The following is a 12,933-nucleotide window of genomic DNA, read 5'->3' as shown; positions in this document are numbered from 1 at the left end:
TCACACTTGTACACACACATGCACACATGTACACACACATGCATGTGCCTATACACTACATGAACATAAACCATATACACACAATTTAAAACTGAAAAATGGGAAAGCTGCTTGCATAACACAATATAATGAATATAATAGTAATAGTAATAATAATAATAATAATAATAATTAATGTGGTGATTAATTTTGGTTGTTGACTTGAACAGGCTGTGGAAAGCCCAGGAGCATGTCCAACCTTTAGACATTAAGATGGTCATAGTTATCAACAAACTTCACACACAAGAACTACACAACCAAATCACAATAAAATAATTACAAAAAATTAACAATATTTTAAGTAAGTTTGTGATTTTATATTAAGCCACATTCACAATGGTCTCTTTCTGTAGGTGACAAGTTGGACATGCCTGGCAGGACAGTATTGGGTAGGTAGGTCTACACGTATGGGTAGATCTAAGAAGGCATTTCTGTAGAGGATTTTTTTTCAATATATAAGTCTTTTATTGTCCCCAAAGAGCCCAAACTGTCCTTGTGATCAGGATCTTGTTTCTGGAGCTGGGAAACTGAGGTCTCATTCATCAGCCTGCTGCACGGTTCCCCTCTCAGACACATGGATGCCATCCAAAACCTTTCTGATATCCTTGTTTTTAACTGTCGTGGCTTGCTGAATCAGAGCCGCTGAATTTGAAACAAGTTCAGTTTCATTTCCTTCGAGGATTAGTTCATCTTTCTGGGCTTGAGAGACAGAACAAACAACACCTGTCCTCATCCGAACCCCGTGGATGTATTTTTCACCCAAGAAATTTTGGATTTCAACCAAAGACCCGTTCTCCTGAATAACGACGTTGATAGGGAAGTGAGCATCCACAGACCTCATCTTGTAACGGAAGCCCAGTGCCACACCCTTGATCATGTTCTGAACATGACTGCAGATGGTTCTGACAGTGGCCCGTTCCTTCCTGTTACCCCACCACTTGTCAACACGGAGCCTTTTCTATTTCTTTCCAAGAAGACTCAGCTCTACGTTGATGTGATTGAAGTCCCTCCTCAGAGTTCCCCTGGGGCCCTTCACAATGGCTGTGCGCCCTTCAGAGTGATGTCGACATTGTCGACAGTCTGATTGCTGCGAATGGTCTTCATTCTCGCAGTAGATGGAGCAAAGAGAACTTCTGCAGAGATTTAGCAGAGAGCATAAAACACAACCTGAATGGAGGGACATGACCCCTGCCTGGGTAGGAGTGCAAGATTTAGATAAGGGGGTGGGGTTATAAGCCTGAAGATGGCCAGTTGTCATAAAGGGGGCGGGGTTATAAGTCTGAAGATAGCCAGTTGTCATAGAGGGGGCGGGGTCATAAGGCTGAAGATGGCCAGCTGTCATAGAGGGGGCGGGGTTATAAGCCTGAAGATAGCCAACTGTCATGGGGGGGGGGGGTTTATAAGCCTGAAGATGGCCAACTGTCATAGAGAGGGCAGGGTTATAAGCCTGAAGATGGCCAACTGTCATAGAGGGGGACGGGGTTATAAGCCTGAAGATAGGCAGTTGTCATAGAGGGGGCGGGGTTATAAGCCTGAAGATGGCCAGCTGTCATAGAGGGGGCGGGGTTATAAGCCTGAAGATAGCTAGCAGTCGTGGGGTTATGGTTCTCTGCTTTCTGGTTCACTGAGATGCATAATCCACAATACTTGGCGCCACTATGAAAGACGACGTAGAGTCCTGTTGATTGATAACGGTTGTGATAGTTTGCATATGTTTGGCCCAGGGAGTGGCCTTGTTGGAGGAAGTGTGTCACTGTGGGGTGGGCTTGGAGACCCTCCTTCTAGCTTCACCTGGGATGCTCAGTCTGTTCCTGGCTTCCTTCAGATGAAGATGTAGAACTCAGCTCCTCCTGCACCATGCCTGCCTGGATGCTGCCATGCTCTTGCTTTGATGATAATGGACTGAACCTCTGAACCTGTAAGCCAGCCCCAATTAAATGTTATGCCTTATAAGAGTTGCCTTGGTCATGGTGTCTGTTCACAGCAGTAAAACCCTAAGACAGTGATATCTACCAAAGTCTCCAGCCCCATGCTCTCTCAGTGATTTCTACCACTTCCTACATGGGACAAAAACCCTCACATACATTTGAGTCTGAACTGTGATTCTTCCTTTGTGATTGTTCTACCGTATCTATTATTCTTCTAACAGTATACAAGATTATTTATGTATGGATGAATGTTATTTTAATCAATTTCCCTTAGGATTGCATTGTTCTTACATTATTTTTCAGAAGCATTTTGACTTCACTTGAGACAATCACCAAGAAATTAGAAAACTAGTTCAAGTTCTAAAATAAGTAAAAAAAAAAAAAAAAAAAAAAAAGATGGACGTATCTTTATTTCTTTATAAATGAATAGAGTAGACTATTGAGTAGTTCTCTATATGGTATATCTTGCTCTTCATGGTACATTTCACTGTTCAAACATTCAATAAACTTCATTTTTGTGACACTCTTGTTCATGTGGGGTCTTTTAGTGTTTATAATTTCTATACTGTTTTCTGGTGTCCAGGAGAAAAATACTGATTAGTATTTTCTTCATTTACAGAACCATAAAGATTTACAAAAGACGTTTAGCTGTTAAACTAACAGGACAACCACACTTCCATATCTTATTTTATATGTTATTATTTCATCCTATACTTTATATTAAAATGTACCGACCACACTTACTAGTGGATATTGGGGTGATATTTCCATGCATGCATGCACACCCTCATTTTCCCCTCCATGCCCAGACTGGGCAACCTTTATTAATCATGATTTTATAATCCATTAGACTGTTTAATTCTCCATGTGAAGACTGTGGCACTTGCCTTTCTGAGTCTGGCTTATTACATTCACATAATGTCTTCTAGTACTATTCACGCATTTCTTTTAAAAATATATTTTATGGATTCTTTGAGAATGTTGTGCATTGTGTTTTGATCATATGCACACCCAGTCCTCCCCTTAAGTCCTCCCAGATTCACCGGCCACATCCTCATCCCCGAGGAATGCCACATTCTCTTCTTTTTTTATTAAAGATTTATTTATTTATTATATATGAGTACACTGTAGCTGTCCTCAGACACACCAGAAGAGGGCATCAGATCCCATTACAGATGGTTGTGAGCCACCACGTGGTTGCTGGGATTTGAACTCAGGACCTCTGGAAGACCAGTCAGTGCTCTTAACCACTGAGCCATCTCTCCAGCCCTCTCTTCTCTTTTTAATAGCTGTTGAGTCCAGTTTGTGCTGCCTACATACTCCTGAATGAGGGGCCATCCATTGGAGCACGGTCAACCTACCAATTGTGGGATAAAATTTGTGTGTGTGTGTGTGTGTGTGTGTGTGTGTGTGTATGCTTATTGTGACATCTTCATACCTATATACAATGTACTTCAAGCATGTTCACCCCATATTCTCTCACCTCCCTCTTTAGCTTTCTCCATGCTCATAATTTTCTCTTGAGGTACTCTTCATCATTCATGCCTCTCCTTCCCAAGATTTCACATATAACAAAATACGGGGGTGGGGATTTGGCTCAGTGGTAGAGCGTTTGTCTAGCAAGCGCAAGGCCCTGGGTTCGGTCCCTAGCTCCGGGAAAAAAAAAATACACTTGTCTGTGTCTGATTCATTTCACTTAATATATGAATCTATAGATCCATAAATTTCTACAAATGACATGATTTGGGATTTTTTTTGTCGTTTGTTGTTGTTGTTGTTGTTGTTGTTGTTGTTGTTGTTGTTACAGAGTCTCACTCTGATGCTTTGGCCTGAAACTCATTGCATAGGTAGGAGTGGCCTCTAACATGTAGAGATCTGCCTGCCTCTACTCACTTCCCACGTGTTGGTATTACTGATGTAACCTGCCACACCTGTCTAATTCTGTCTTTCTTAATGGCTGTTTGACTACACTCCCATATGCTTATGAATATGTAGATAAGACTTTTCAGAAATAAAAATAATTGAATATGCAACTAGGGTAATATAGAAACACTTCTTAATGGAGAAGGGTAGAAAACGCCCAGGGGTGTCAAAATCTGGATAATGTACACATAAGGATCACAGATAAGAGGGTCAGAATTGAGAGTTACAAAGATTTCCAATGTTAAGAATTTCACTGCGTAGAAATCTTACAGAACTAGTCCAGTGCACACAGAAAGGATCATACAAATGAGTTGATAATGTCCATTAGGCATCTTTATTAAGTTGTCAGTAGCTATTGTTTATGAGATGATAAATGATAGTCCTGTGAATTAAAAAAATGGTCTTTATAAAATATGGTAATTTGTCTCATGAAGTGTCACAGTCTGCAGAATTCACTATGTTCTACCATTCTTGTTCTGCAAAGATGTCTTAAGGCCAGCCATTTCCAGATCATTTTAATTACATTTAGGATGAATTTTAATTTGATTAAGATTTATGGAAATTAATTCAGTACCCTTCTAAGAAAATGAAAGACTCAACAGAGCTGTAATTAAACACAAAATCAAAGAGGAATGCGAGGTACAGGCAAGGCAGGTCCTGCCACCGGCTACAGATGTCACCTGTCGGCGTGCAGATCTACTGCAAAAGCCGGTTAGAAGAGATGGCTTCATAAAAATGGTACTCCCGTCATTTTTTCACACGTAAGGTGAGAGTGGAGAAGATAAACGGATAGACAGGATGGCCCTGACACCACGAGAAAGAGAGACAACGGAGCACAAAGTAAACCCAGGCTCAGATACGTAGGCAGGAGTTAGCCTCACAAAGGCTGTTTCTTTGAAAACAGAGGTAGTAACTCACGTAAAATAGTTTTTAGGTGATTTATAGATATGAATTTCATCTTCACTCCGGGAAAGATTCTTGGTCAGCGATTTTTTTTTCCTGAAAGAAAATACTTACTTAAAGGTTTATATCTTAGCCTGTTTCTAGCTGAGTCAATTACATAAGTGAGCATAGGCATAGCCCTCTCCTAGACAGTGAAATGCTATCTGTTATTCAGTGATGGGCAGCTTGGCAGGTCTGGGGAGACCCTGGTGATAGTTACCCCCCCTTCATACTTTATAGGAACATAGTGCAGGTTGCAATTTCAACTTGAGAGTCTCTCTCTCTCTCTCTCTCTCTCTCTCTCTCTCTCTCCCTCTCTCTCCCTCTCTCTCCCTCTCTCTCCCTCTCTCTCCTTCTCTCTCCCTCTCTCTCCCTCGGGTTTTGGTGCTTACTTGTGATCATTCAGTCACTTTTTGGACAAATCACTTACCATCCACCTACCTCCTCTGGAATACAATGTCAGTTTTAGGGTCCTCAAATTATCTAGTATCTCATGCAACTGACCTTCTTTCTTCGGGACTCCACTTTTCCCCCATGGAATCACACCCCTGTGCTTTCTGGCCATTGCGGTCTTCAAATCTCCTTGGTGTGAACATATTCTGGCCAACGTGATGTTGGTAATTGACTAACCACTGAAAGTGTTCTATGTTGGGTGTGACTGCTGCTCTCTTTTGGCAGAGTCTCAGAATAATATCTCCCTTCTTTAGCTACATTTAGTTTAGTTCATTAAGTGACAATTTATAAGAGTGCTTGGATACTTTTATTATTTATGATACTTTTTACCCTTTTTCTAAAATACCGAAGAAATGAGATACATTGATCTTATCTACCTTATCTACGTGTTTCTACAAAGCTCAAAATAACTCTTCCCAAATATTATTAAAAATAAAACTCCAAAACCAACAATGTCATTGAGACGGTGAAGACAGCCTTCAGTATTATCACACGTTCTTCTATAAAATGTGACAGACACTTGCCATGCGTCAATAGGACTCCGAAGTGAGCCTGAACTTGTGAGAAGTGTGTGAAAAGCCATTGTCTCACACTGCAATGTCGTACCAACAGTAGCATGCAATTTGGAGTCCGTGTTATATCCCAACGGGTCATTTGACGATCCCTGGATGAGGTCTGCCGCAGTCATTTTGCCTCGGATCCTACCTAGCGCGCCATCTGTAATATGGCTTTTCCAGAATGTTGGCTGATGAAAACTACGTCCTTAGCTGCAGGTTCCAATCAAATCGCTCCCCTCGCGCTCCCTAAACGCTTATTTCATCCATCTGCGTTGATCCTCAATCTGTGGCTAAACACTCGTCTGGATTCCTGGTTGAACTTGCCAGCCCAGTCTCCTGCCAACAAGCCCATTTAGAAACAAGACAGGCTCCGCCCATTTCCAAGCTTAGCCTTGGACGATGGATGGGGATGCTGTCCCTAAGCTTTCAGAGGTGTCCTGGATTTGGTGATTTTGCTGAGCTTTCACATTGCTCCCTTCCCGTAAGTCTTATTGCCTTAAGCAAAAATATAAAATTCAAGCTCCGGGCATTGTAATAAATGGAGAAGAAACTTCAAGCAAATGAGAGTACCCTGCCTGGGGATGCTATAATTGGAGAGGACTGCGCAATCACTTAGTGAGGTTTGCACACTCAACCATTCTCTATGCATTTCCCTACTCATCGTTCTCTGGTTTTGATACCTCTGATTTATTGTCGGAGGACTTCGTGACATTTTATCTTCAAACACTCGAGTGAGGGAGGCAAGTATTCTCCCTCAGTTTTCATTTAGGCATTCTTGCCAACCAACAGTCACAGGACAGTTTAACTACACAGATTTACCAAGATTTCACACACACACACACACACACACACACACACACACACACACACACACACCTTTTTTTTTCTTTAAGGTTTGGGTCTCTCTACAGAATTTAGACTATCCTTATTAACTCATCACCTTTAATTTATCTCTTTTTTACATTTATGACCAATGTTTTTCTTAAGAGTTTAGGAAATTTTTTTCCCTTTTCTTTCTAACTAGCATGCTTAAATTATACACACCAATGGTGCTCTCTGGGCTATTTTATATTTCAGTACATGAGCACCTCAAACACTAATGGAATTAAGCCTCAAGACTTGCTCCTAACGTTTAAAAGAATTTTAATGGGGATTGAAAAGAAACAAAGAGAATCGTGTTGGCTAGACTAAGAGGAATCTGCGTTTCCAGCGACATGACACATAATATAGTAACCCATAGTTATTTTAATTCATTTAAAACACCCTTGATCATGTTTAACCACTTTCTAAAACGTTCCCAAGATTTTAGTGGAAGCCTTGGTTGGAGCCAACATCTCCTCCTGTGGGACCAAACACCTCTGAAAGAAACACCCTGGGGACTCTTTCATGCCCAGTTAAATATCACTGTAGTTATTTAAGTTTTATCTCTGCTGCTGTTTTTCTTTTTTAATCCTGAATAAAATGAAAATAGTGGAGGTTTGGAAAAATAATGTCCTGTAAACAACTTTCTACAATTGTGTAATTATGAGAATTTGAACACATGGTGCCTTAAAGTTTTATAATACCTTTAAAAGACACTTTATTCTAATCAACAAATGACAATAGCGCACAGCTGGTTTTTAAAAGACACATGAACAAACGGTCTAAATCCTGTACATATCAGTGAACTTCTATACAGGTGCAATGGCTACAGACACAAGAGCCCGCCACTCAGTGGTCTATACTGGCACAACCAAGCGCATTCCACCACCGCTTGCTTGTTTGTTTGCTTGCTTGTTTAATTAAAAACCTCCTCGAAGCTGCAGCTACATGGTGACACAATGATGCCAAAAATATACATCGGAGAAAAGAGAGCATCTACACAGATGGTACTGGGAAACTGAGTAGACGTTTGTGGAAGACTAAAACAGGATCTCTGCCTCTCCTTTGCTACGAAAATCAGCTCCGAACGGATCAAAGGTCTTAATTTCAGATCTGAAACTCTGGGACTGTTAGAGAAAAGAATGGGGAAAGCCCTAGGTTAAAGGTACAGGCAAGGGCTCTCAATGGGCCTCCAGCTGCCCAAGAATTAATACTGCTGATGGAGAAATGGGACTTAAAACCTTCTGTACAGCAAAGGAAACCGTCAGTAATAAATTGAAGACATGCTATGTAGACTAGGAGAAAATTTTCTGCTAACTATCTGGCAGAGGATTAACATTTGAAATATACAAAAACTAAATAAGATATCAAACACCCTAATCAGCAAATGGCTAATGTAATAAATGAACAGTTTTCAAAAGATGGTGCCCCAACTCCCGTTTGCCATCAGAGAGATGCAAGTCAAAATTATATCGAGATTCTATCTCACTTCCTTAAGATGAAGATCCAGAAGGACGTTTATTCTGTGTCCTCTCTCACAGAGAGATGCTAAGTTCTCAGCTGTAGATATGTGTTCCATTTAGAATATCCACAGAGGAAAGCATCACAAAGGAGCCATGGAAGAGGAAGGGGTCTTTCAAGGAAGGAGAGACAACAGAATATAGTATTATAAGGAGGAAAGGGCATAGGGGAATGTGAAGGGTTAACTAGGGAGGAAAGGATGGGAGGGCTAAGGGAATAGTGGGAGAGATAAGTAACATGTTTTTGAAAATGCTATATGGAAAAGTACTAACAAAAAACTTCCTAAAACATACATAATATATACATATACACACAAACACACGCACATGCATACACACACATACAAACACACATACATACATACATACATGCACACACACAAATACACATACATATACACACATATACACATATAAACACACATATACATACACATATACATACATGCATATATATACACATACATATACAAACACATAAACATACACATACAAACACACACACCTACAAACACACATACACACATACATGAACACACACAGGCAAACACACATGCATATACACACACACATACACACATACATACACATAAACCCACACACATATACATATACATACTCACACACATATACCACACATACATACATATAAACACACATATACACATATATACACACATACATAAAAATACACACACACATGCATATACACACAAACACATATACACACACATGAACATACACACACATATATACACACATACACACACGCACACACATGCACATACAAAAGTGAAAGTGAAGTAACTTACCATGTAGGGAGGCAGGCTATTCCCCAACTAGACATCACATACTAACAAATTAAAGACCCAGTACCAGAAAAGGGTTGTCTGAAGTAGAAATTTCTGGTTTCCTTAACAACTGAGCTGGGTCACATGATGTTTTTCTGGAAGCTGTCTTGTGAGAAGGCATGTGATGTTTCACTGAAAACAGACACTTGAGAGGCTGTGGGGTATTTAGAAAGAATATATAAGTGGAACCCCACAAACAGTGAGGGGACGCTCTTGCATTGCTGCACCTCATAATGCTTCACTGGTCTTCGCTGGTCTTTGTTGGTCTTCACTTGGTGGACAGAAGCACCCCAAAGAACTTGCAACGGTTTTCCAGATAATTCTGGCTGCTTCCACTGACTTCTGAGGATTTGGCAGAGACTTTCTGTTTCTGTTGAATCATGCAGCCACTAGTGGTTCATGTTTGGTGTTTGCTATTGAACTGGACTGCCGGTATCCTGACAATGAAGAGTGGAATCATGCCAAGGAACTACTTCTAAACAGGTCCACAACACCCTTTTCCTATTAACCTTCCTTTTCCCCTACCACTGGTCAGTGGGTTAGGAAGGAGGTTAAAATATTAAAAAAAAACAACAACAACAACAACAAAACAAGAAAACAACAACAACAAAAACCCTCTTAGCCTACAGTAATCTTTCTAAGTTGTTAGCCAGTGGAATACTATCAAATTCCAAACATTAGGGGCCATTGCCATTTATTTCAGTGACCTTCTGGAACTTGACAGTAAGACCTCATTGCTGAAGATACCACATGTTCGAATCATAAAACATGAAGAAATCGAGCTGATACGGAAGCTTCTTCCCCACTGGCTAGCTTTTCATGGTGATGTAAGGTGATATTCATGCTACTGTGGGAGAACACTAATTGCCAGAATCACCCAGTTATGAACTGTATGAGCTGCGGGGACTTGGCCGGGCCAGATGCAGCCAACTACAATGACGGTACAACATACGTTACAGGAGCAACCAAACACTTCCTGATTGTATTTGATGAAACATACAGGGGGGAAATGAAAAAATAGGAGTTATATAATCTTCAGGGAAAATGGATAGAACTGGAGGTAATCATATAAAAGTAAATCAAACCGCTCTCAGAAAGAAAAATACATTTTCTCTTGTTTTGTGCTCTCTTAACATTATGCATAAAATCACACACACACACATACACACACACAAACACACACACACAAACACACACACACAAACACACACACACACAAACACACAAACACACACACAAACACACAAACACACAAACACACACACAAACACACACACACAAACACACACACAAACACACACACAAACACACAAACACACACACAAACACACACACACACACAAACACACACACACACACAAACACACACACACATACACACACACACCATGAAATTAAAATCAAAATGTTTAACTGAGGTGGCTAATGGGAAGGTAGGAGAACAAGGGGATTCAGAGATATGGGAGGATATTTTCAGTGTATATCATGTACTTAAATAGCCTTTTTGGGGTTGGGGATTTAGCTCAGTGGTAGGCAAGTGCAAGGCCCTGGGTTCAGTCCCCAGCTCCAAAAAAAAAAAAAGAAAGAAAGAAAGAAAGAAAGAAAGAAAGAAAGAAAGAAAGAAAGAAAGGAAGAAAGAAAGAAAGAAATAGCCTTTTCAGGTAAAATGAATATACACAATGAAAATTTTAAAATTAAATTTATTGAAGAGGTGGATCATTTAAAATTAAGTACATAATAAATATGCTATCTAAATATAGGCTTGATGGAGTGTATGTAATGGTGAGATACAGAAAGTCTACTTAAATATTGAGATAGTCTTGGCTATTGAAAATACAAAGATTTGGGAAAACCAAATCAGGAAATCCTCTATTTAACTTTATTTCATAGATAATAAAGTCTACGTGCAATCTAGAAGTTCGCACAGTTTAAGTTTTTAGAAATGGTTTTAAGTTAAAGAACGCAAGTAGCGTTGTGTGACTCAAACATTCTGCTCTTTAATTCACAATTTACTGTAGCTATAGCACCAGTCCTGGAGTGTCCGTTTGTCCTTTGTGGTGCTAGGCTATCAAGTGACACCACAAAATGAATACTTAAAATAAAGAAGGAAGAGAGAAGAAAGGAAGAACTTGCTATTGTTATTTTTTTAAGTTATGATCCTTGTAGATCATTTCTGAGCACAGATCTTTCTGTGTCTGTCTCTCCCTCTCCCACCGTGTGTGTGTGTGTGTGTGTGTGTGTGTGTGTGTACATGTGTGTGTGTACATGTGTGTGTATTTAAACCTCTCGGTATGCACACTGTTATTTAAATCCCTCAATAAGCAGAGCTTTCTAATGCTGTCATTTCTGAAGTAAACTCCTCCCCTAGCTTTTTCTCCCCAGCTTGCGACGTCCACCTCCTGTTTCACATTTAATGTCTTGCTCCAGACAGATGTTTCCCATCTCTAATTTTCCACCAGTGACCACTGTTCCTCTGCTCTGACCTCAGCGATGAGGCAAACAGGGGAAGGCGATCCTTACAGGTGGTCCTAAAATAAATCTGAACAGACAAGTATAAAATTTAAAGGATGTCTGGTTTGCTCTCTCAAGAACCCAGAAATGAAGAAAACTCACTGAGTTCAGGATGGTTCTGTAAAAAGAGTAACTGAGACAGAGAAGACCCGGAGTGTCCCCTTTTCACTGACTTTTCCTTTTCACTGGTTGCCCCGTTGCGTGCTTCTAGCAATGTAACAAATTGATTCTGACACCCTCTGCTTAGTTTATGGTGTTTCTGTGAAATGCGAAGTTTGAAGCTTCCCATCCCGCTAAGCCTTTCCTAAGCTACAATTTTTTAGACATTTTATCCATGATACTTCCCTGAATCTGTTACATGCCATGCAGCCAGCCATATTACCTCCTGTACACTTTTCCGGGTGCAGTATTAGCTAGCGGCTTGCCATTCCGCAAGCAATCCATCTTGCACTAAAAATATCAACTTCCTTAGCACAAATGCGGTACCTTCTGTGTCCTCGGGTACTACAGTCGCAGTCTGTGGGATGGTGCAGGACCGCATGGCGCGAAGCTTCGCTAACATTGCTACAAGCTGCTTGCCATCCAGACATTTGCTCTACATACATCCTTGCAGATGGGGCCAGCTTCGTAATGTTGTGACCTAATGTCGCCATTGCAAAGTCCGTGTTCAGAACTGTACAAGTGATTGTTTTTTAATCACAAAAACAAAATCCATCGTGTTTTAAGCAAGCTTATGATTTTTGAGGGAGGATGGGAAAGATTCGTTGTGATGACTAATCTTGGTGTAGTAGCTCAACCCACTGTGGCAAGTACCATCCCAAGGCAGATGATGTGGGCCTGGGCTACTCGAGGACGGTAGCCGAATGTGATCAGTCCAGTCATTCCAAGTGTGTTTGCCTGCTGACTCCCAGCATCCTTATTCCTTATTCCTTATGTGTTCATATAAGGGTCCGTAAATTGTGGAAGAATAATACCCCGGACTCAAGTAGTATGCAAAAGCAGAGAGCGTTTATTCTGCAGAAATCCAGCAGGTATAGGGTCTACCAGTCATCAAAATGGCGACCTGGAGGTGAGCTCTCAGGCTTGATTTACAGCGGATTAGAGGAATTCCGGGGAGCGGTTGGTGCCCTTTATCCTGATTGGTTGACTCTGTCTCTAGGAATATGGGTGCCTCCGGGATTGGTTAGGGCTTTGGGGACTTTCAGAACCGTTACTGCAGGGGGGGGGCGTGGAGGGGGAGGGGGAATCTGAGGGGAGAGGATGTGGAGGGGGGGAAGATGGGGATGGGGGAGGATGTGGGATGGGGACATGGGGGTAGGGCGGCTTGAAACTGTTGGGTGATTGTTTT

General features: G+C 40.9%; 1 pseudogene; it reads right to left on the bottom strand.

Moving 5' to 3' along the window:
• Positions 1–334: 334 nt before the first annotated feature.
• Rpl9-ps20 (ribosomal protein L9, pseudogene 20) lies at positions 335–1,316 on the bottom strand (annotated as a pseudogene).
• Between the last annotated feature and the right edge of the window lie 11,617 nt (positions 1,317–12,933).

This window comes from Rattus norvegicus, chromosome 20 (genome assembly GCF_036323735.1).
Source record: "Rattus norvegicus strain BN/NHsdMcwi chromosome 20, GRCr8, whole genome shotgun sequence".
NCBI lineage: Eukaryota > Metazoa > Chordata > Mammalia > Rodentia > Muridae > Rattus > Rattus norvegicus.
This window is presented reverse-complemented; position numbering and strand designations above follow the sequence as displayed.